The sequence below is a fragment of the Rutidosis leptorrhynchoides genome, chromosome 1 (assembly GCF_046630445.1).
Source record: "Rutidosis leptorrhynchoides isolate AG116_Rl617_1_P2 chromosome 1, CSIRO_AGI_Rlap_v1, whole genome shotgun sequence".
NCBI lineage: Eukaryota > Viridiplantae > Streptophyta > Magnoliopsida > Asterales > Asteraceae > Rutidosis > Rutidosis leptorrhynchoides.
Window position 1 is genome coordinate 523,564,280 of NC_092333.1, and position 21,353 is coordinate 523,585,632.

Consider the following 21,353-nt stretch of genomic DNA (forward strand, 5'->3'; position numbering starts at 1 on the left):
CAAGGATCCTTTTAAGTACCCGATTCGTATTTTCAACTTGCCCACTTGTTTGTGGGTGATAAGATGTTGAAATTTTATGGGTTATCCCATATCGTTTTAACACCTTTTCTAATTGGGTGTTGCAAAAATGGGTACCACGATCACTAATTAAAGCCTTCGGGGTACCGAACCGGACAAAAAGGTCTTTAAGAAAAGTTACAACAACTCGTGCATTGTTTGTGGGGAGAGCATTTGCCTCAGCCCATTTTGATACGTAGTCAACGGCAACGAGTATGTATTGGTTGGAATGAGATTTTGGGAATGGTCCCATGAAATTATTGCCCCAAATATCGAAAACCTCACAAACTTGGATTATGTTTTGAGGCATTTCGTCTCTTTGACTAATCTTTCCTGCCCTTTGGCAAGAATCGCATGATTTACATATACAGTGGGCATCTTTAAAGATGGTAGGCCAATAAAAACTGGCCTCATAGACTTTTCTCCCCATGATTTGGGGTCTGAAATGTCCACCAGTGGGACCAAGATGACATTGGAGAAGAATTAGATTGCATTCTTCCCCGGAGACACATCGACTGATTATCTCATCGGGACACCGTTTGAAGAGATACGAGTTTTCCCAAAAATAGTATTTTAAGTCACTGAAAAATTTCTTTCGTTTTTGATGTGACATACCGGTTTCTAGGAATCCACCCGCAAGATAGTTGGCTATGTCAACAAACCAAGGATCATCATTTTTCTCGATTTTCATGAGATTTTCGTCCGGAAAGTTATCTTGGATAACAGTCTCATGGAGAACCTCAAGATTCGGGTTCTCAAGGCGAGAAAGGTGATCGGCAGCTAGGTTTTCGGCCCCCTTTTTGTCTTTAATATCAATGTCAAATTCTTGTAAAAGCAAGAACCAACGTATTAATTGGGGTTTAGCATCTTGCTTAGCAAGCAAGTACTTTAATGCTGAATGGTCTGTATAGACAACCGTCTTTGCTAGTACCAAATAGGATCAAATTATATCAAACGAAAAGACAATTTCCAGGAGTTCCTTCTCGGTGGTAGTGTAATTAAGTTGGGCTCCTTGCAATGTCTTACTAGCATAATAAATGGGCTGAAAATGTTTTTCAATTCTTTGCCCCAAGACGGCACCAATAGCAAAGTCACTTGCATCACACATAAGTTCGAATGGAATTGACCAATTCAGCGATAGGAGAATGGGTGATTGTGTGAGCTTTGCTTTAAGGAGGTTAAAGGTGTTAAGACACTCATCCGTAAAGACAAATAGAGCATCTTTCTCAAGAAGTTTGTTCATCGGGGTTGCAATTTTAGAAAAATCTTTAATGTACCGTCGATAAAAACCGGCGTGCCCCAGAAAACTTCTTACACCTTTCACATTTTTCGGTGGTGGTAATTTGGCTATGACTTCCACTTTAGCTCTAACCACCTCCAATACCGCACAAGAAATTTTATGACCTAATAGAATACCCTCTCTTACCATGAAATGGCATTTTTCCTAGTTAAGCACAAGATTAGATTCTTCACACCTTATCAACATACGCTCAAGATTATTAAGACATGAGTCAAAAGAATCACCGAAGACTGAAAAGTCATCCATGAATACTTCCATAAAGTCTTCAATCATATCATGAAAAATAGCTACCATACACCTTTGAAAGGTAGCAGGAGCATTGCACAAACCAAAGGGCATACGTCGATAGGAGAAAGTACCATAAGGGCATGTAAAGGTGGTTTTCTCTTGGTCCTCGGGTGCTGTAGGGATTTGGAAATATCCCGAGAAACCGTCAAGAAAACAATAAAAGTTCTTTTCTGCTAACCTTTCCAATATTTGATCAATGTAAGGAAGGGGAAAATGGTCTTTTCGGGTAGCATCATTTAATTTTCTGTAATCAATACATACCCTCCAACCCGTGACAGTCCTAGTGGAAATTAATTGGTCATTTTCGTTGGTGATAACGGTCATTCCACCCTTTTTGGGTACACATTGGACTGGACTCACCCAAGGACTATCCGAAATTGGGTAAATAAGACCTGCATCAAGGAGTTTGACAATCTCCTTTTTAACGACTTCTTGCATATTAGGGTTCAGTCGCCTTTGTCTTTATACACATGGCTTATAGTCATCTTCCATTAAAATCTTATGTGTACAATAAGAGGGACTTATACCCTTGATGTCATGAATTTTCCATGCTAGAGCCGGTTTATGGGCTTTTAACATGGAAACAAGTTTAGACTTTTCACTTACAGAGAGTTCGGATGAAATGATAACCGGGAGAGTAGAATCCTCTTGAAGGTAAGCATATTCCAAGTGACTTGGAAGTGGCTTCAGTTCCAAAATGGGAGGTTCTTCAATTGATGTCTTACATCGGTACTCATTTTTTAAATCCAACTTTTTGTATTCTTCATCATTTGGCTCATAACCATTAGCCATCAAAGTGGTCAACATTTCCACTTCTTCCACCATGTTCTCTTCATCACCTTCTGTCAAAATGCATTCTCCCGAGCCTTGCAATTTTGGAAATTCCTGCAACAACTCTGAATACGTGTATACGGTTTGCAAATAATAACATTTATCATCAGTAGACTCGGGGTATTGCAAGGCATGGTCAATGGAAAAGGTAACCTTAATATCCTCAATGCTAAGGGTCAATTTCTGCCCATGAACATCTATCATAGCTCTAGTGGTATTGAGGAAAGTTCGACCTAATATAAGAGGCACACGTGTGTCCTCCTCCATGTCCAAAATTACAAAATCGGCCGGAAATACTAGGGTACCCACTTTTACTAGCATATTCTCTAAAATTCCACGAGGGAATTTAACAGAGCGGTCCGCTAGTTGAATTGCCATTCGGGTTGGTTTTAGTACCCCGGGGTCTAGCTTAACATATAATGAATAAGGCATCAAATTAATGCTAGCCCCTAAATCCGCTAATGCTTTAATGCATTCCAAATCTCCTAAGAGACATGGTATGGTAAAACTCCCAAGATCTACTAACTTCTTTGGAATTTTGTTCATCAAAATTGCGGAACAATTAGCATTCATGGTGACGGATGAAAGTTCCTCCATTTTCTTCCGATTAGTAAGTAAGTCTTTTAAGAACTTAGCATACTTGGGCATACCTGAAATCACATCAATGAAAGGCATATTTATGTTAATTTGTTTAAACATATCTAAAAATTTTGACCTTTCGGCTTTGAGCCTTTCTTGTTGTTGTTTCCTTGGGTATGGGAGCGGTGGTTGATATGGCTTCACTACGAGTTTTTCCCGTTCTTCCTTCTCAACCACTTGTTCCGGCTCCTTAACCGGTTCATCATTTTTGTTCAACGGAACACTGAAATCAGAGTCTTCGGGCATTCTTGGAGCTTCGTATGCTAGACCACTCCGTGTGGTGATAACATTTGCCTGCTCATTTTGGGGGTTCTTATTGGTATCGCCCGGTAAACTTCCTGGTTTTCTCTCACTAAGTAAACTAGCTAAACCATTCATTTACTTCTCAAAATTCTGAATTGAGGCTTGTTGGTTTCTAAACTGGTGTTCGTTTTTCTCGTTTGTTTGGTTTATGTTTGTAATAAGCTGGGTTTGTGATGCAATCAACTTTTATAACATACTCTCCAAATTTGACTTTTTTTCTTCCTGTTGGGGTTTTTGATAAAAACCCGGAGTTTGTTGTTGGAACCCACTACTTGACCCTTGTTGGTAATTGGAATTTTGACCTTGATGGTTGTATGGGTTGTTGAAGTTTCGGTTAAACTGGGCTCTTCCTTGAAATTGATTATTATTTCTTTGGCTTATGAAAGCCACTTCTTCTTTTTGAGCCATTGTTAGACCGACATCACAATCTTTTCCTAAATGGAGACCACCACAGTATTCACAACCTACCTTCATACTGTGAATTTCCTTTGTGATTTTGTCCATGTTTCGAGCAACACCGTCTATTTTCACACTTAGGGAACTAAGGTCATCATAAGCACCGGCGCTTTGAACTTGAGCATTACGAGTAATTGGTCGTTCTTGATGCCACTCATGAGAATAATCGACTAGCTTTTTGATTATCTCATAAGCCTCTTGCTCGGTTTTGTCCATGAGTGAACCTCCGGACGCTTGATCAATGGAAATTCGGGTTGCAACATCACAACCCTTGTAAAAGATTTGGACTTTTTGGAAGGTATCCAAACCATGGTTTGGACAACCTCTTAGCATTTCGAAAAATCGATTCCATGCTTCGTACAAGGTTTCCATCGGCTTTTGACAGAATTGGGTAATTTCATGTTGGAGTCTCGCGGACTTAGAAGCTGGAAAATATTTCTTAAGAAATTTTTCCAACATACCATCCCAAATTTCTATCGTAGCCTCGGCCAATGAATCTAACCAACTTCGTGCTTCCCCGTGGAGTGTCCATGGGAAAAATCTTAAAAATATGGCCTGGTCAGTGTCTGGTTTTAGTTTGAAAAGAAGACATATCTCTTGAAAAAGACGAATATGTTCGTTTGCATCTTCATTCGGACCACCACCAAATTGACACCTGTTATTAATCATTTGGAGAATAGGTGTGATACCCCGTACAAAACTATCGTGTACGAATCATCAACAACAGGATCATTACAAGGTTAAGTACTATATGCTGTAATAAAAGAAGTTGCATTCACGATAGAAAGATGACGTCATAATCGACATCAAATGTTTTACACCAACAGTATGCTTCTACGAATAGCAAGCATGAATAAATGTATGTGACCCTTAGGACGTTACAAAACATAGTTTCAAATGTTTTAAAGTTTGAATACAAGATAAACAGTTCATGCGGTGATAACACTAGAGCAGCGGGTGTCTACGAAAAGACTAGTACACAGCGGAAGCAGCTAACCTTAAGCACCTGAGAAAAACATGCTTAAAAACGTCAACACAAAGGTTGGTGAGCTATAGTTTAAGTATAACAGTATGTAAGGTAGGCCACGAGATTTCAGTGCTACAAAGAGCGTTTCAAAATAGTATGATAAAGTATATGTTAACCGTGGGCACTTGGTAACTAACTTAACGTTTATACCCCCTGAAAGTACACTTGGCAAGTGCGTATGTTTACGAAGTATTAAACACTCATTAAATGCTAGCGCGACTAGCCTGAGTGGGGATGTCAAACCCTATGGATCCATATCTAAGATTCGCGTTCACGGTTCAAAAACCAATGATTAAACGTTACCGAGCTAAAGGGAATGTTTATGCCGTTGTATAACCCACACATATATAAGTTTAAGTACTCGTGCCTAGTATGTAAAACATAAAACGCACATGTATTCTCAGTTCCCAAAATAGTTAAAGTAAAAAGGGATGCTATAACTCACAATGATAAAGTAGCGGTAAAGTCGAGTCGGGAAATAAGCAAGTACGTAGGTCCGGAAAGTCCTCAACCTAAGTCAAATAGTACCAAGTCAGTAAATTGTCTGAATAGGTTTAAAAGTATGTAAATAAGGTCTTAAGGGTCATCATCATTCATCATCAAATAAAAGGTGTAAAGTAAGTTTCGTTCATGAAAAGAATTTAAAACAAAGGCTGAGTTCGGTCAGTCACCACGGCCTCTATACCTACTGAAATAAGGTGAGACCAGTGTCCATGGCTCTGTATATGAGTCCTTTAGTTTTGGTAAAAATCCCAGAAGCAAACTCGTCTTCGTTTGACCGTGGCGATGGTCTAAGTGCGAGTAGGTCAGAATTTTCAGCACAACATTAAAAGGACATAGGGACGATCGGAGGGCCATAAATCCTAAACCGTAACTCGGATTAAGACGAGTCCTAAATGAAAAGTTATCTAATCGAACAGAGATATCTGAAAATCATCTTTACAGTAGCCCAGGTCATACGGGTCAGACACAAAAACAGTAAAACAGTAGGGTCAGTAGGTTCCAGTGGTTCTTGGTGCTCGATGCTTATCATGGTTCTCATCCTTGATGCATATAGCTTCAAGTGTACAACTCGTTGATGTATTTGCATCATTTTCACCAAGGTTTGACCATCATAACCCAAGTGTAAGTCTAAGACATGAAGCACAACTCACTTAAGTGTTGCAAGTGTTTTGATGAACCAAAGTTACATCAAAGTCTTAGATTCAATACATACATGGAATGTAAAAGTAATATTATGTTACAACTTGAAAATAAACTTATAAAATCAAGATCTTAAGATGTAGAACATAGTTCTTAGTTAGATATTAAAGATTCAAGACCCAAAAGTCTAGATCTAACATAAGTGTACAAAGTTATAGTTAAAGAAAGCTTACTTACATGTTCTTGAACTTTTAAAGTTAATTTTAGTTCAAGATTAATGAGATCAAAGTTAACTAGTAACACTTGACCAATCTTAACCAACAAACATGAATTTAAAGTGCATAATATAAAGAAACAAGCTAGGTAAACAAGTAACCAGTTCATGGGTTGTTCATACTTTAAAGATTCAAACCAAAGTTTGATCTTTAAGAATGTAAACTTTAAGTTTACAAACATGACTTACAAGTAATGATTCTATAACCATGAACTTAAAATGTTTTAACATATTAAGTGTAGAACATAAACTAGAAAGTTTATGTTCTTGTGTGTTCTTGTAAATACAAGATAAATGAAGAACAAACTAACAAGTTTGGTTCTTGAAAACTAGTAAATAAACAACCAACAAGACAAGTAGCTAAACCACAACCAAGAACAAGTAATCAAAACAAGCTAATGATGATGATGTATAAGGTATATGTTACGATTTTTATGAAGAGAAAAGGAAGAACATAAAACTTTGTTACTTACAAAATGTAGAGAAAAGATGAGAGCAAATGTTGAGAGAAAAGTGAGAAGTAATTTGTGTGTGTGAGAAAGTGAATGAAACTAGTGAGTAAGTAAATAAAATTTGAAAGCCACAACACTCCCCAAGGAGTCCAAAACCGTCGGCCACAATAAGGGAAGGGAGGAAGAAAATTGTCCATAAGGTTCTTTCATGTTAAAGTCTTAAAAGGTGGTTACTAGGGTGCATGGTGTTGGAAGATGGTGCAAGTAAATGGTAACTAGATTTCATAAGTGACTTAATCCATCTAGTTAAATTTTAAGTAATACTTACATGAAAGACATGGGCTAATGAATCCATTTAAGATGTAGGGTGGGCTCTTTAAGTCCACTAACATTAATTAAAGCCCAAGTCCAAGTATTTAATAACTAAAGTCCAACAAAGCCCAAGTAATTAACTAGAAACCTTAGTTAATTAAAATGATTAATAAAACTTAATCATGAATGTAAATAATACTTGAAAATATTATTCGTGCAAGTTTCGTGTGTCACAAAGACGTTTCGTTCATTCAAAGTCATGTACGATTAATCATGGCAACAAGTAAATGTAATAAAATACATTCGTTTAATCACAAGTATAATAATAAACATTATTAATAAATAAACGTTGGAAAATCCACGGTCGTTACATTACCCACCTGTTAAAGAAAATTTTTTCCCGAAATTTAAGTTGAGGTAGATGGAGGAGTCGGGAAAAGGTGAGGATACTTCTGCATCATTTGATCCTCTCGTTCCCAAGTAAACTCAGGTCCTCGATTGGCATTCCATCGTACTAGGATGATCCGAATCTTGTTACGTTTCAAAGTTTTGACCTCACGGTCCATAATTTCAACAGGTTCTACCACAAAGTGGAGTTTGTCATCAATAGTAAGTTCTTCCAGTGGTATGATAAGTTCGGGTGCAGCAAGGCACTTCTTCAAGTTTGACACGTGGAAGGTAGGATGAACTGAGCTCAATTGTGCTGGTTGATCCAAACGGTAAGCAACGGGTCTAACACGTTCCAAGATTTCAAAAGGACCAATGTATCGTGGGTTTAACTTTCCACGTTCTCCAAAACGGATCACACCTTTCCAAAGTGCAACCTTCAACATTACACGGTCACCCATGTTGAATTCAAAGTCTTTACGTTTGAGATCGGCATAACTCTTTTGGCGATCGTGGGCAGTCTTAAGTCTCGCTTGAATCTGAGCAATCTTCTCCGTGGTTTCGTGGACTACCTCGGGTCCGGTGATTTGCTCTTCGCCTACTTTGGCCCAACAAATAGGAGATCGGCACTTGCGGCCATACAATGCTTCAAAAGGTGCGGCATTAATGCTTGAGTGATAACTGTTATTGTACGAGAATTCGGCTAACGGCAAATGCCTTTCCCAAGCCTTTCCAAAATCAATGACATATGCACGCAACATGTCCTCCAAGGTCTGAATCATTCGTTCATGTGACGATCGCTCCAAATCCATATGGACGAACACGTCATTCATTGATTTCATTGCGAGGTATTTGACCTCTATATGATATGTTTTGTAAACATTGCATTCTTTTCAAAAGGTACACAATAAATGAATATCAATTTCTAAAGTTTTCAACGTTTGATGATTTCTACATATAGACAATCACCATAAATAATAGTTTACCATAATACATCCGTTGACAATGAAGTCAAAATAAGATACACGGTGATGATTTTGTGAATGCAAAGTTTTCTTGAATAAAGCATGTATGACTCCATGCACATAGCTTGTATCACATATAAGCAAACAGCGGAAGACTTCTAGAAACCTGAGAATAAACATGCTTAAAAGTGTCAACACAAAGGTTGGCGAGTTCGTAGTTTTAATGTTGCGCATAATCTGTATATAAAGGTGGATCACAAGATTTCAGTTGTTCAATCCAGAAACGTTTATCAAAATATTCTACGAAATTGAGCACCCTGGTAACTAAACTTAACGTATATATATATTTTATACCCTTTGTATAATCATCTTAATAATACACGCAAACCAACGTGTACGCTTCTCAAATAGCATACGTTCGTTAAAAGGCTAGTGCTCTAGCTCGGACGGGGATATCAAGCCCTATGGATCCATATACTACTACTCGCGCCCACCAATTCTTATAACCGGCAGTTACTAGTTACCAAAGCTAAGGGATTTTCGGTTCAAACTCAGTGTAGAATTAAGTATGTACTTGTGTCCATTGTTTAAAATAAAGTTCATGTATTCTCAGCCCAAAAATATAGATTTCAAAAGCAATTAAAAAGGGAGCAATGAAACTCACCTTAGCAGCATATAAAATCGTTCACCAAAATGTGTTCGAAACTCGGATTACCAAATAACCGTAGATCTCAACCTAGAGAACATATGTTGGTCAATAAATGTCTATCAAGCTAGGTCAGGTCATAGTGTATCACAATCTTAATGCTCGAGATCGACATACAAAAGTTATCCAAAGTCTTTTCAAAAAGTCAATTTTGACAGTTGTTTAACAAAATGAGACGTACCTTATATAAGGATTCATTTACTCGGTTGGTAATATTCAAAAATCCAATTTATCAATCTCGTAAACAAGTTGTTTAAATCTTAATTGCAGATTCAAAAGCAATTTCAATTAACGTCAATCATAATTCAGTTGATCATATCTTTTAACCCGTTCATCGAATTTATTCGATATCTAAATGAAAAGTTATTGATTTTTCGCCAACTTTCCGAAAACATGTATATCATATACCTTTTACCAGTAATATATGTATTTAATTCGTGATTCATTATAAACTGTTTAACGACGAAATTTAGTATACAAGTATGTATAAATATATATTCGAGCACTAGACATGGATTCACTATTAATATATAATAGATAAGACATAAATGCTTACATATCAATATTGTGATTTAATATTGTAGGAAGGTACGTAGACGTAACGGAGATGATAAACACTAGATTTGATTCACAAATATACCCCCGAACATTACCCATAACCTCCTTGGCAATAACCCATAATTTCCTTAGCTTTATCCCGCTCATAAAACTTGTTTTGAATTTATTCGAGCAAAACCTCGTCGTAGTATTTTATGTGTAATACTAATAATAAGAATAATATTAATAATAATAAGATTTAATATTATTAATATTCTTAATAATAATAATAATAATAATAATAATAATAATAATAATAATAATAATAATAATATAATAAGTAAATAAATACGGAGTAATGGAATGAATCAGAAACAGATATGCTCGAGCTTTTATAGGTGTGGCCTGAATTCAGACCCCATGCGATCGCATGGTTCTGAAGGCCATTTGCCATGCGATCGCATGGCCCATTTTTCCAGCTCACATATTTTTGTAATTTAGCTCGTCGACATAATTTAATATAATATATATAATATATTTAATTTATATAATTAATTATATATTATATTAAATTCACATGCATAGTTGACTTGTAATTTTTGTTTCGATAAGTCGTACGTTCTCACTCGACTTATGTCCCGGTTCCGGTTTTTCGAACGCCCTTTCGTACGCTGAGAAAACTAGTACATTACATTTTGGGACACGTACCTTAGTCAAAATATAGCCTTAAATTATCCCTAAATTATATCACTCAAAATATAACTTATACATTTGAGTGTTTTGGTCATTTACTTCTATAAATCATCGTCTCGCTATTTATTAAAATACATTTTAAAATAGTATTACTGTAGCAAAGTTACTGTAGCAAGTCAATTTTTTACTGTAGCAATTCACTGTAGCAAGTAGTGATTTTCAAAAACACTGTAGCATTTTGGGTACTGTAGTAATTTGAAAATACCTTAGCAAATTAGTGTTTTACTGGTTCATCTTAAACGCTTTAGTTAACTTATCTGAATATCAATCGAATCAATAAACGAATGTTACTATCGTTTACTAAATAACTTGAAATTATATATATGTATATATCTTTTTAATATACATAAATCAGTTTTTAAATACATATTGGAAGTTATTTATAATTAATTTTAATAATAAATATTTCAACTTATCATATATATTCAAATAGATATTTAAATCAATAAGTTTAATGTACGGTATCAAACAATTAATACATCGTTACATTTTCAAGTTATAGTATATATATATATCTATTTACATATAATTGTTCGCGAATCGTCGAAAACAACCGAAGGGTATTTAAATATATAAAAGTAGTTCAAAAATTTTGAGATTCAGTTTTACAGACTTTGCTTATCGTGTCAGAAATGTTAATCATACAAAGATTAAGTTTAAATTTGGTCAGAAATTTTCGGGTCATCACAATACCTACCCGTTAAAGAAATTTCGTCCCGAAATTTGAGTGAGGTCGTCATGGCTAACAATAAAAATGTTTTCATGACGAATATGAGTCGATAACTAGAGTTTTATCACGGTTGAATAATATAGATACAACAATTCAATTACTCGAAGCGTATGAGAGAAGTTATCGTAATCAAGTGAAATGGAGAATAGAGATTCGTCTTATCTCTTGATGTAGTAATGATTGATTTTCGGAATTTAAGGAATAGAAAATCTTCATAATTTACATAAGATTTGATTTTTCGGAATTTGCGGAAATTAGGATTTTTTTTGATTAAATGCGTAATCTGCCCCTATTGCTGCGTCCGATATTTTGCTATAAATTGACCTCTTCCATTTCATTATTTTCACTACTCCTATATCTTCTTCCTCATTTCATACTTTCAAAAGATTGTGAAATGCTTCATCCAGTTCTGATTCTTGATATACTCCTAACTTTCATATCTTTCATTATTCTTTTTCATCTACCACCAGAGGAGGTTATCTTCTTCTACTATTACCTTGGGGTTATATTGTTTTTTATTCTCCCGTGTCTTTATATTGCTATACGCATTGATATACACGGTTTGTAAATTTCGGGGTTGTTTTCGGGCTTCATATTTTCCATTATATTTTGGAGCTTCATGCTTTCATTTTCTCTTCCCGACTTTAAGTCAAGCGAATAATGGTCCAGAATTCGTAGCTATTTATTTCGGAATGAACATAGTTAATGTTCTAAGAAAGAAATTGTAATGGCACGATATTGATTTGTCAAATTACCAGAATATCTGGAAAAGACCGAATCATCAAGAAAAATATTTTCTTGATATGTTTAGAGGTTAAATAGAATGAAAGAGTTATGTAACATGGTTCATGATGAGGGTATGATCTGAGAACCTTTATCACTTTCCATTAGAAACTCAGCATGACTTACTGTAATATAATCACGTTGATCAAGTGTCATTATATTATACTGACTCATGCTTCAGCTCCCAACACCACTTCCAAAATATTCATATTTTAAACTTGAAAGTTTCAAAATTTAGAAACTAAAATAGTTTCTTTTATGATGTAACACAGATATCGCAAGGAGAAAATTGATTTCCGATACGAATGATTATGAAATTATCTCCAGAAATATGGAGGATATTTATAATGAAAGATACGATGATATCTTAGAATTTCTAATATCAGAGGATGATGAAGAATATTGTCCGCAAGGGTTTAGATTCGGAAGCAAGGTATTCGTTAATGGCTTCAGCAGATACTGAATCATTTAGATTCTTTGAAGGCAGATTTCGTTCTTGTGATTTATCCACAGCCTCTTTCATACTTTGCTCAATCCGTTTTCCAGTTCCAAACTTTCACTTTTTCTGAGCTTTGCCAGCACACTATCCTTTATCATCAAACTTTTTACTGTTAAGGTCGTTTACAGTTTTTGCTGCTTCATCAGCATTTTTTCAAGATTTCGAGAACTAGTTCGTAGTTTAAGGTGTTTTTCAGAAACTTTACATTCAAAATCTGTAAGTTTAGAAGATCGATGTTATCTATATATAACTGTTGTCGTAGAAAATGCTACGAGATTCAAAATACTGATTGTTAATTCCCGGAAGTTGTAATGGCAATTATCGTTACAAGATGTGGATAAGTACATGATAGGGTTTCAATGAACAATTATAATGGTTTTTCGGAGAGACTTTACGTCACAGATTAATGAATTTGCTGGTACCTTTACTGTTAATATGGTACAACATGAAAGGTTCCTCAGTAACAAAAACGTATATGCCAAAATTACAAGTATGAAAGGTCGTCATTGACTGGTTGAATGGTTGATAATACTGGATACTTTGAAAAGGAATTGCAAGGTTATTTTCGTTAAAAACAATGCTAAAGGATCTTGCATAGTTTTGAAGTCAAAGTTGTAGTGACCCGAACTTTTCCATGTTTATATATATTAATTGAGATTGATATTTACATGATTAAATGTTTCCAACATGTTAAGCAATCAAACTTGTTAAGACTTGATTAATTGAAATATGTTTCATATAGACAATTGACCACCCAAGTTGACCGGTGATTCACGAACGTTAAAACTTGTAAAAACTATACAATGACATATATATGGTTATATATATAGTTAACATGTTTTTATTATAAGTATGTATCTCATTAGGTATTTTAACAATGAGTTATATATATAAAAATGAGACTATTAATTTAAGAAACTCGAAAACGATATATATAACGATTATCGTTATAACAACGTCTTACTAGGTACATATGAATCATATTAAGATATTGATACACTTGGTTAATTATGTTAAATTATAAGTAAATATATTATTAAGTGTATTAACAATGAAATACATATGTAAAAATAAGACTACTAACTTAATGATTTCGAAACGAGACATATATGTAACGATTATCGTTGTAACGACATTTAACTGTATATACATCATACTAAGATATATTATATATCATAATATCATGATAATATAATAATTTAACATCTCATTTTTTATAATAAACAATGGGTTAACAACATTCAACAAGATCGTTAACCTAAAGGTTTCAAAACAACACTTACATGTAACGACTAACGATGACTTAACGACTCAGTTAAAATGTATATACATGTAGTGATTTAATATGTATTTATACACTTTTGAAAGACTTCAATACACTTATCAAAATACTTCTACTTAACAAAAATGCTTACAATTACATCCTCGTTCAGTTTCATCAACAATTCTACTCGTATGCACCCGTATTCGTACTCGTACAATACACAGCTTTTAGATGTATGTACTATTGGTATATACACTCCAATGATCAGCTCTTAGCAGCCCATGTGAGTCACCTAACACATGTGGGAACCATCATTTGGCAACTAGCATGAAATATCTCATAAAATTACAAAAATATGAGTAATCATTCATGACTTATTTACATGAAAACAAAATTTCATATCCTTTATATCTAATCCATACACCAATGACCAAAAACACCTACAAACACTTTCATTCTTCAATTTTCTTCATCTAATTGATCTCTCTCAAGTTCTATCTTCAAGTTCTAAGTGTTCTTCATATATTCTACAAGTTCTAGTTACATAAAATCAAGAATACTTTCAAGTTTGCTAGCTCACTTCCAATCTTGTAAGGTGATCATCCAACCTCAAGAAATCTTTGTTTCTTACAGTAGGTTATCATTATAATACAAGGTAATAATCATATTCAAACTTTGGTTCAATTTCTATAACTATAACAATCTTATTTCAAGTGATGATCTTACTTGAACTTGTTTTCGTGTCATGATTCTGCTTCAAGAACTTCGAGCCATCCAAGGATCCGTTGAAGCTAGATCCATTTTTTTCTTTTCCAGTAGGTTTATCCAAGGAAATTAAGGTAGTAATGATGTTCATAACATCATTCGATTCATACGTATAAAGCTATCTTATTCGAAGGTTTAAACTTGTAATCACTAGAACATAGTTTAGTTAATTCTAAACTTGTTCGCAAACAAAAGTTAATCCTTCTAACTTGACTTTTAAAATCAACTAAACACATGTTCTATATCTATATGATATGCTAACTTAATGATTTAAAACCTGAAAACACGAAAAACACCGTAAAACCGGATTTACGCCGTCGTAGTAACACCGCGGGCTGTTTTGGGTTAGTTAATTAAAAACTATGATAAACTTTGATTTAAAAGTTGTTATTCTGAGAAAATGATTTTTATTATGAACATGAAACTATATCAAAAAAATTATGGTTAAACTCAAAGTGGAAGTATGTTTTCTAAAATGGTCATCTAGACGTCGTTCTTTCGACTGAAATGACTACCTTTACAAAAACAACTTGTAACTTATTTTTCCGACTATAAACCTATACTTTTTCTGTTTAGATTCATAAAATAGAGTTCAATATGAAACCATAGCAATTTGATTCACTCAAAACGGATTTAAAATGAAGAAGTTATGGGTAAAACAAGATTGGATAATTTTTCTCATTTTAGCTACGTGAAAATTGGTAACAAATCTATTCCAACCATAACTTAATCAACTTGTATTGTATATTATGTAATCTTGAGATACCATAGACACGTATACAATGTTTCGACCTATCATGTCGACACATCTATATATATTTCGGAACAACCATAGACACTCTATATGTGAATGTTGGAGTTAGCTATACAGGGTTGAGGTTGATTCCAAAATATATATAGTTTGAGTTGTGATCAATACTGAGATACGTATACACTGGGTCGTGGATTGATTCAAGATAATATTTATCGATTTATTTCTGTACATCTAACTGTGGACAACTAGTTGTAGGTTACTAACGAGGACAGCTGACTTAAGAAACTTAAAACATCAAAATATATTAAAAGTGTTGTAAATATATTTTGAACATACTTTGATATATATGTATATATTGTTATAGGTTCGTGAATCAACCAGTGGCCAAGTCTTACTTCCCGACGAAGTAAAAATCTGTGAAAGTGAGTTATAGTCCCACTTTTAAAATCTAATATTTTTGGGATGAGAATACATGCAGGTTTTATAAATGATTTACAAAATAGACACAAGTACGTGAAACTACATTCTATGGTTGAATTATCGAAATCGAATATGCCCCTTTTTATTAAGTCTGGTAATCTAAGAATTAGGGAACAGACACCCTAATTGACGCGAATCCTAAAGATAGATCTATTGGGCCTAACAAACCCATCCAAAGTACCGGATGCTTTAGTACTTCGAAATTTATATCATATCCGAAGGGTGTCCCGGAATGATGGGGATATTCTTATATATGCATCTTGTTAATGTCGGTTACCAGGTGTTCACCATATGAATGATTTTTATCTCTATGTATGGGATGTGTATTGAAATATGAAATCTTGTGGTCTATTGTTACGATTTGATATATATATATAGGTTAAACCTATAACTCACCAACATTTTTGTTGACGTTTAAAGCATGTTTATTCTCAGGTGAATATTAAGAGCTTCCGCTGTTGCATACTAAAATAAGGACAAGATTTGGAGTCCATGTTTGTATGATATTGTGTAAAAACTGCATTCAAGAAACTGATTTCGATGTAACATATTTGTATTGTAAACCATTATGTAATGGTCGTGTGTAAACAGGATATTTTAGATTATCATTATTTGATAATCTACGTAAAGCTTTTTAAACCTTTATTTATGAAATAAAGGTTATGGTTTGTTTTAAAAATGAATGCAGTCTTTGAAAAACGTCTCATATAGAGGTCAAAACCTCGCAACGAAATCAATTAATATGGAACGTTTTTAATCAATAAGAACGGGACATTTCAGTTGGTATCCGAGCGTTGGTCTTAGAGAACCAGAATTTTGCATTAGTGTGTCTTATCGAGTTTGTTAGGATGCATTAGTGAGTCTGGACTTCGACCGTGTTTACTTGAAAAATGATTGCTTAACAAATTTTGTTGGAAACTATATATTTTTAACATGTGAATATTATGTGATATATTAATCTCTTAACGCGTTTGATATTATGTGATAGATGTCTACCTCTAGAACAAGTCCCATTGACTCACCTAATAATAATGAAGAGTCAAATGTAAATTGGAATGATTCGTGGACTGATTCACAAGTTCCCGAAGAGGAACCGGAAGAAGAGTCGGAACCGGAAGAAGAATCGGAACCGGAAGAAGAATCGGAACCGGATGAAGAAATAGAACCGGTGGGGGAAATAATAAAACGGTTAAGTAAAAGAAAATCCTTAACCAACCGACCAAGGTTAATTATGGTCAATGGTATTTCCACCAAGGAAGCAAAATATTGGGAGGATTACCAATTCTCCGATGAATCGGATTCCGACGAGAATTCCGATGATGTTATAGAAATTACCCCAACTGAATTTAAAAAGGCAAAAGAAAATAATAAGGGAAAGGGCATAAAAATAGAGAAATCTAATTCCAACCCCGATGAACTTTATATGTATCGTCAACCCCCGAAGTCCTTAAGTTGTAACAATGACCCGGGAACCTCTAAACCACCAGGTTTTTCTAAACCAATGTGGATAACGACGGCTCGTATTAGGGGAAAATCATATATCCCTAGAAACTTGGCAAAACGAACCAAAACCGAAGAAGAAGAAACAAGCGAGTCGGAATAAGATAGTTGTATTCATGTGGTGTAATATATGTAATGTAGTGTGCTTATGCTTTATGATATATGTAAAAATTGCTTGTATTAATAAGTATTTTTTTTATGAATCTAACTCTTGTCTATTTTACAGTATAAAAACGCAAAATGGATAGACAACCCAATATTTTAAGAGACCTACCCGGAGACATGATTGATGAAATCTTGTCTAGAGTCGGTCAGAATTCCTCGGCACAACTATTTAAGGCGAGATCAGTTTGTAAGACATTCGAGGAACGTTCCAAGAATGTCTTGGTTTATAAGAGACTTTCGTTTGAAAGATGGGGGATATCACATTGGGAAACCCATAAGTTACGATGTGTTTACTTTGACGCATATATTGCGGGGAACCCAAATGCTATTTTACGCAATGGGTTAAGAAATTATTTTGACTCAATATATCCGAATATTGGACTTCGTGATTTAGAAAAAGCGGCTAACATGCAACATAAAGAAGCATGTTATGCTTACGGATTAGTAATGTTCGCTTCTCACCAAAGTGAGAACAAGAACATCGGGCTACAACTATTAAACAAAACGTTCCCACAAGTGACGGAGTCGGTAATTGGGGTAAGAAATGAGGTTTTTAGATTGTTACGGGACTGTTGGACATTACGTAACCCTCGTCCCTTTGACGACGTTACAACATGCTGTCTTATCAACGGCCATAACGGTTATGTTGCACAAGACCAAGGATGGGAAGTAGTCCTAGTAAAACCAGAATGCATGACTTGTTTCTGGACGTATGAATTACGTGTCTTTATTGCCTTTGCTGAACGACTTGTGTACTAGCTAGAATTATCTTCACAACTATCTTGTATGAAAGTTATTGTGTGCTATATTTCATGCTTTATGTAAAATAAGCGGTATTGTAAGTTTGTAAAATATTGTATAAAAGTTTGAACGCGAAATATTATTATAATCAGTTTTTCATATAGAATTGTAGTAGTTGAATTGTATATTAGCTACTAAGTATGAACTTAACGGGTAGGTACTACCCGAATTTAAATTTATAAAACGCTAATATGAAGAAAAAGCTTTTATAAATGAGTTCATATTATGCTACGAAATACTATTAACTACTCTTAATATTCTGTATGATTAACTTGTTCCATTTGACTATTTTGAAGGAAATGGCACCCACTACTCGACACACCGTGAATATGAATGAAGAGGAATTCCGTACTTTTCTAGCTTCAAACATAGCCAATGTACAGGCTGCGCTACATACCAACAATAACCTTGGATCTAGCAGTACAGGAAATCGTGTAGGATGCACCTACAAAGAATTCACTGCCTGCAAACCTTTGGAATTTGATGGAACCGAAGGACCGATCGGATTGAAACGGTGGACCGAGAAGGTCGAATCGGTGTTTGCCATAAGTAAGTGTACTGAAGAGGACAAAGTGAAGTACGCTACGCATACCTTCACAGGTTCTGCGTTAACATGGTGGAATACCTATCTAGAGCAAGTGGGACAAGACGATGCGTACGCACTACCGTGGTTAGCATTCAAGCACTTGATGAACGAGAAGTACCGTCCCAGAACCGAGGTCAATAAGCTCAAGACAAAACTTAGAGGGTTACGAACCCAAGGATTTGATATTACCACGTACGAAAGACGATTCACAGAATTGTGCCTATTGTGTTCGGGAGCATTCGAAGATGAGGAAGAGAAGATCGATGCGTTTGTGAAAGGATTACCGGAAAGAATCCAAGAAGATATAAGTTCACACAAGCCCGCCTCCATACAACAGGCATGTAGAATGGCTCACAAACTAGTGAACCAGATTGAAGAAAGAATTAAAGAACAGACTGCTGAAGAGGCCAATGTGAAGCAAGTCAAAAGAAAGTAGGAGGAAAATGGTGATAAGAATCACCAATACAACAACAACAGCAATTACAACAATAATCGCAACAATTATCCCAACAATCGCAACATCAATCGCAACTACAACAAACAGCCCAACAACAACAACAACAACAACAACAACAACAACTACAACAATCATCCCAACAACAATAATAACCGCAACAACAACAACAATCAGAAGCAGCTATGCCAAAGGTGTGAAAAGAATCACTCGGGGTTCTGCACCAAATTTTGCAACAAGTGTAAAAGAAATGGTCATAGCGCGGCGAAGTGTGAGGTCTACGGACCAGGGGTTAATAGAACGAAAGGAACAAATGGTGTCGGAACGAGTAATGGCGGAGCAAGTAGTGTCGGAGCAAGTTATGCCAATGTAGTTTGTTATAAATGTGGAAAACCGGGCCACATTATTAGAAATTGCCCGAACCAGGAGAACACGAATGGACAAGGCCGCGGAAGAGTTTTCAATATTAATGCGGCAGAGGCACAGGAAGACCCGGAGCTTGTTACGGGTACGTTTCTTATTGACAATAAATCTGCTTACGTTTTATTTGATTCGGGTGCGGATAGAAGCTATATGAGTAGAGATTTTTGTGCTAAATTAAGTTGTCCATTGACGCCTTTGGATAGTAAATTTTTATTCGAATTAGCAAATGGTAAATTAATTTCAGCAGATAATATATGTCGGAATCGAGAAATTAAACTGGTTAGCGAAACATTTAAGATTGATTTGATACCAGTAGAGTTAGGGAGTTTTGATGTGATAATCGGTATGGACTGGTTGAAAGAAGTGAAAGCAGAGATCGTCTGTTACAAAAATGCAATTCGCATTATACGAGAAAAAGGAAAACCCTTAATGGTGTACGGAGAAAAGGGCAACACGAAGCTACATCTTATTAGTAATTTGAAGGCACAAAAACTAATAAGAAAAGGTTGCTATGCTGTTCTAGCACACGTCGAGAAAGTACAAACTGAAGAAAAGAGCATCAATGATGTTCCCATTGCAAAAGAATTTCCCGATGTATTTCCGAAAGAATTACCGGGATTACCCCCACATCGATCCGTTGAATTTCAAATAGATCTTGTACCAGGAGCTGCACCAATAGCTCGTGCTCCTTACAGACTCGCACCCAGCGAGATGAAAGAACTACAAAGCCAATTACAAGAACTTTTAGAGCGTGGTTTCATTCGACCAAGCACATCACCGTGGGGAGCTCCTGTTTTGTTTGTCAAGAAGAAAGATGGTACATTCAGGTTGTGTATCGACTACCGAGAGTTGAACAAACTTACCATCAAGAACCGCTACCCACTACCGAGAATCGACGACTTATTTGATCAACTACAAGGCTCGTCTGTTTATTCAAAGATTGACTTACGTTCCGGGTATCATCAAATGCGGGTGAAAGAAGATGATATTCCAAAGACTGCTTTCAGAACACGTTACGGTCGTTACGAGTTTATGGTCATGCCGTTTGGTTTAACTAATGCACCAGCTGTGTTCATGGACCTTATGAACCGAGTGTGTGGACCATACCTTGACAAGTTTGTCATTGTTTTCATTGATGACATACTTATTTACTCAAAGAATGACCAAGAACACGGTGAACATTTGAGAAAGGTGTTAGAAGTATTGAGGAAGGAAGAATTGTACGCTAAGTTTTCAAAGTGTGCATTTTGGTTGGAAGAAGTTCAATTCCTCGGTCACATAGTGAACAAAGAAGGTATTAAGGTGGATCCGGCAAAGATAGAAACTGTTGAAAAGTGGGAAACCCCGAAAACTCCGAAACACATACGCCAGTTTTTAGGACTAGCTGGTTACTACAGAAGGTTCATCCAAGACTTTTCCAGAATAGCAAAACCCTTGACTGCATTAACGCATAAAGGGAAGAAATTTGAATGGAAGGATGAACAAGAGAAAGCGTTTCAGTTATTGAAGAAAAAGCTAACTACGGCACCTATATTGTCATTGCCTGAAGGGAATGATGATTTTGTGATTTATTGTGACGCATCAAAGCAAGGTCTCGGTTGTGTATTAATGCAACGAACGAAGGTGATTGCTTATGCATCTAGACAATTGAAGATTCACGAGCAAAATTATACGACGCATGATTTGGAATTAGGCGCGGTTGTTTTTGCATTAAAGACT

General features: G+C 35.4%; 1 non-coding gene across 1 annotated transcript; it reads left to right on the forward strand.

The window, feature by feature from the left end:
• The first annotated feature begins 4,178 nt into the window (after positions 1 to 4,178).
• On the forward strand, positions 4,179 to 4,285 carry LOC139887035 (small nucleolar RNA R71). Its single transcript, XR_011772888.1, has one exon. It is a non-coding gene; the product is annotated as a small nucleolar RNA R71 (small nucleolar RNA).
• Positions 4,286 to 21,353: the final 17,068 nt, after the last annotated feature.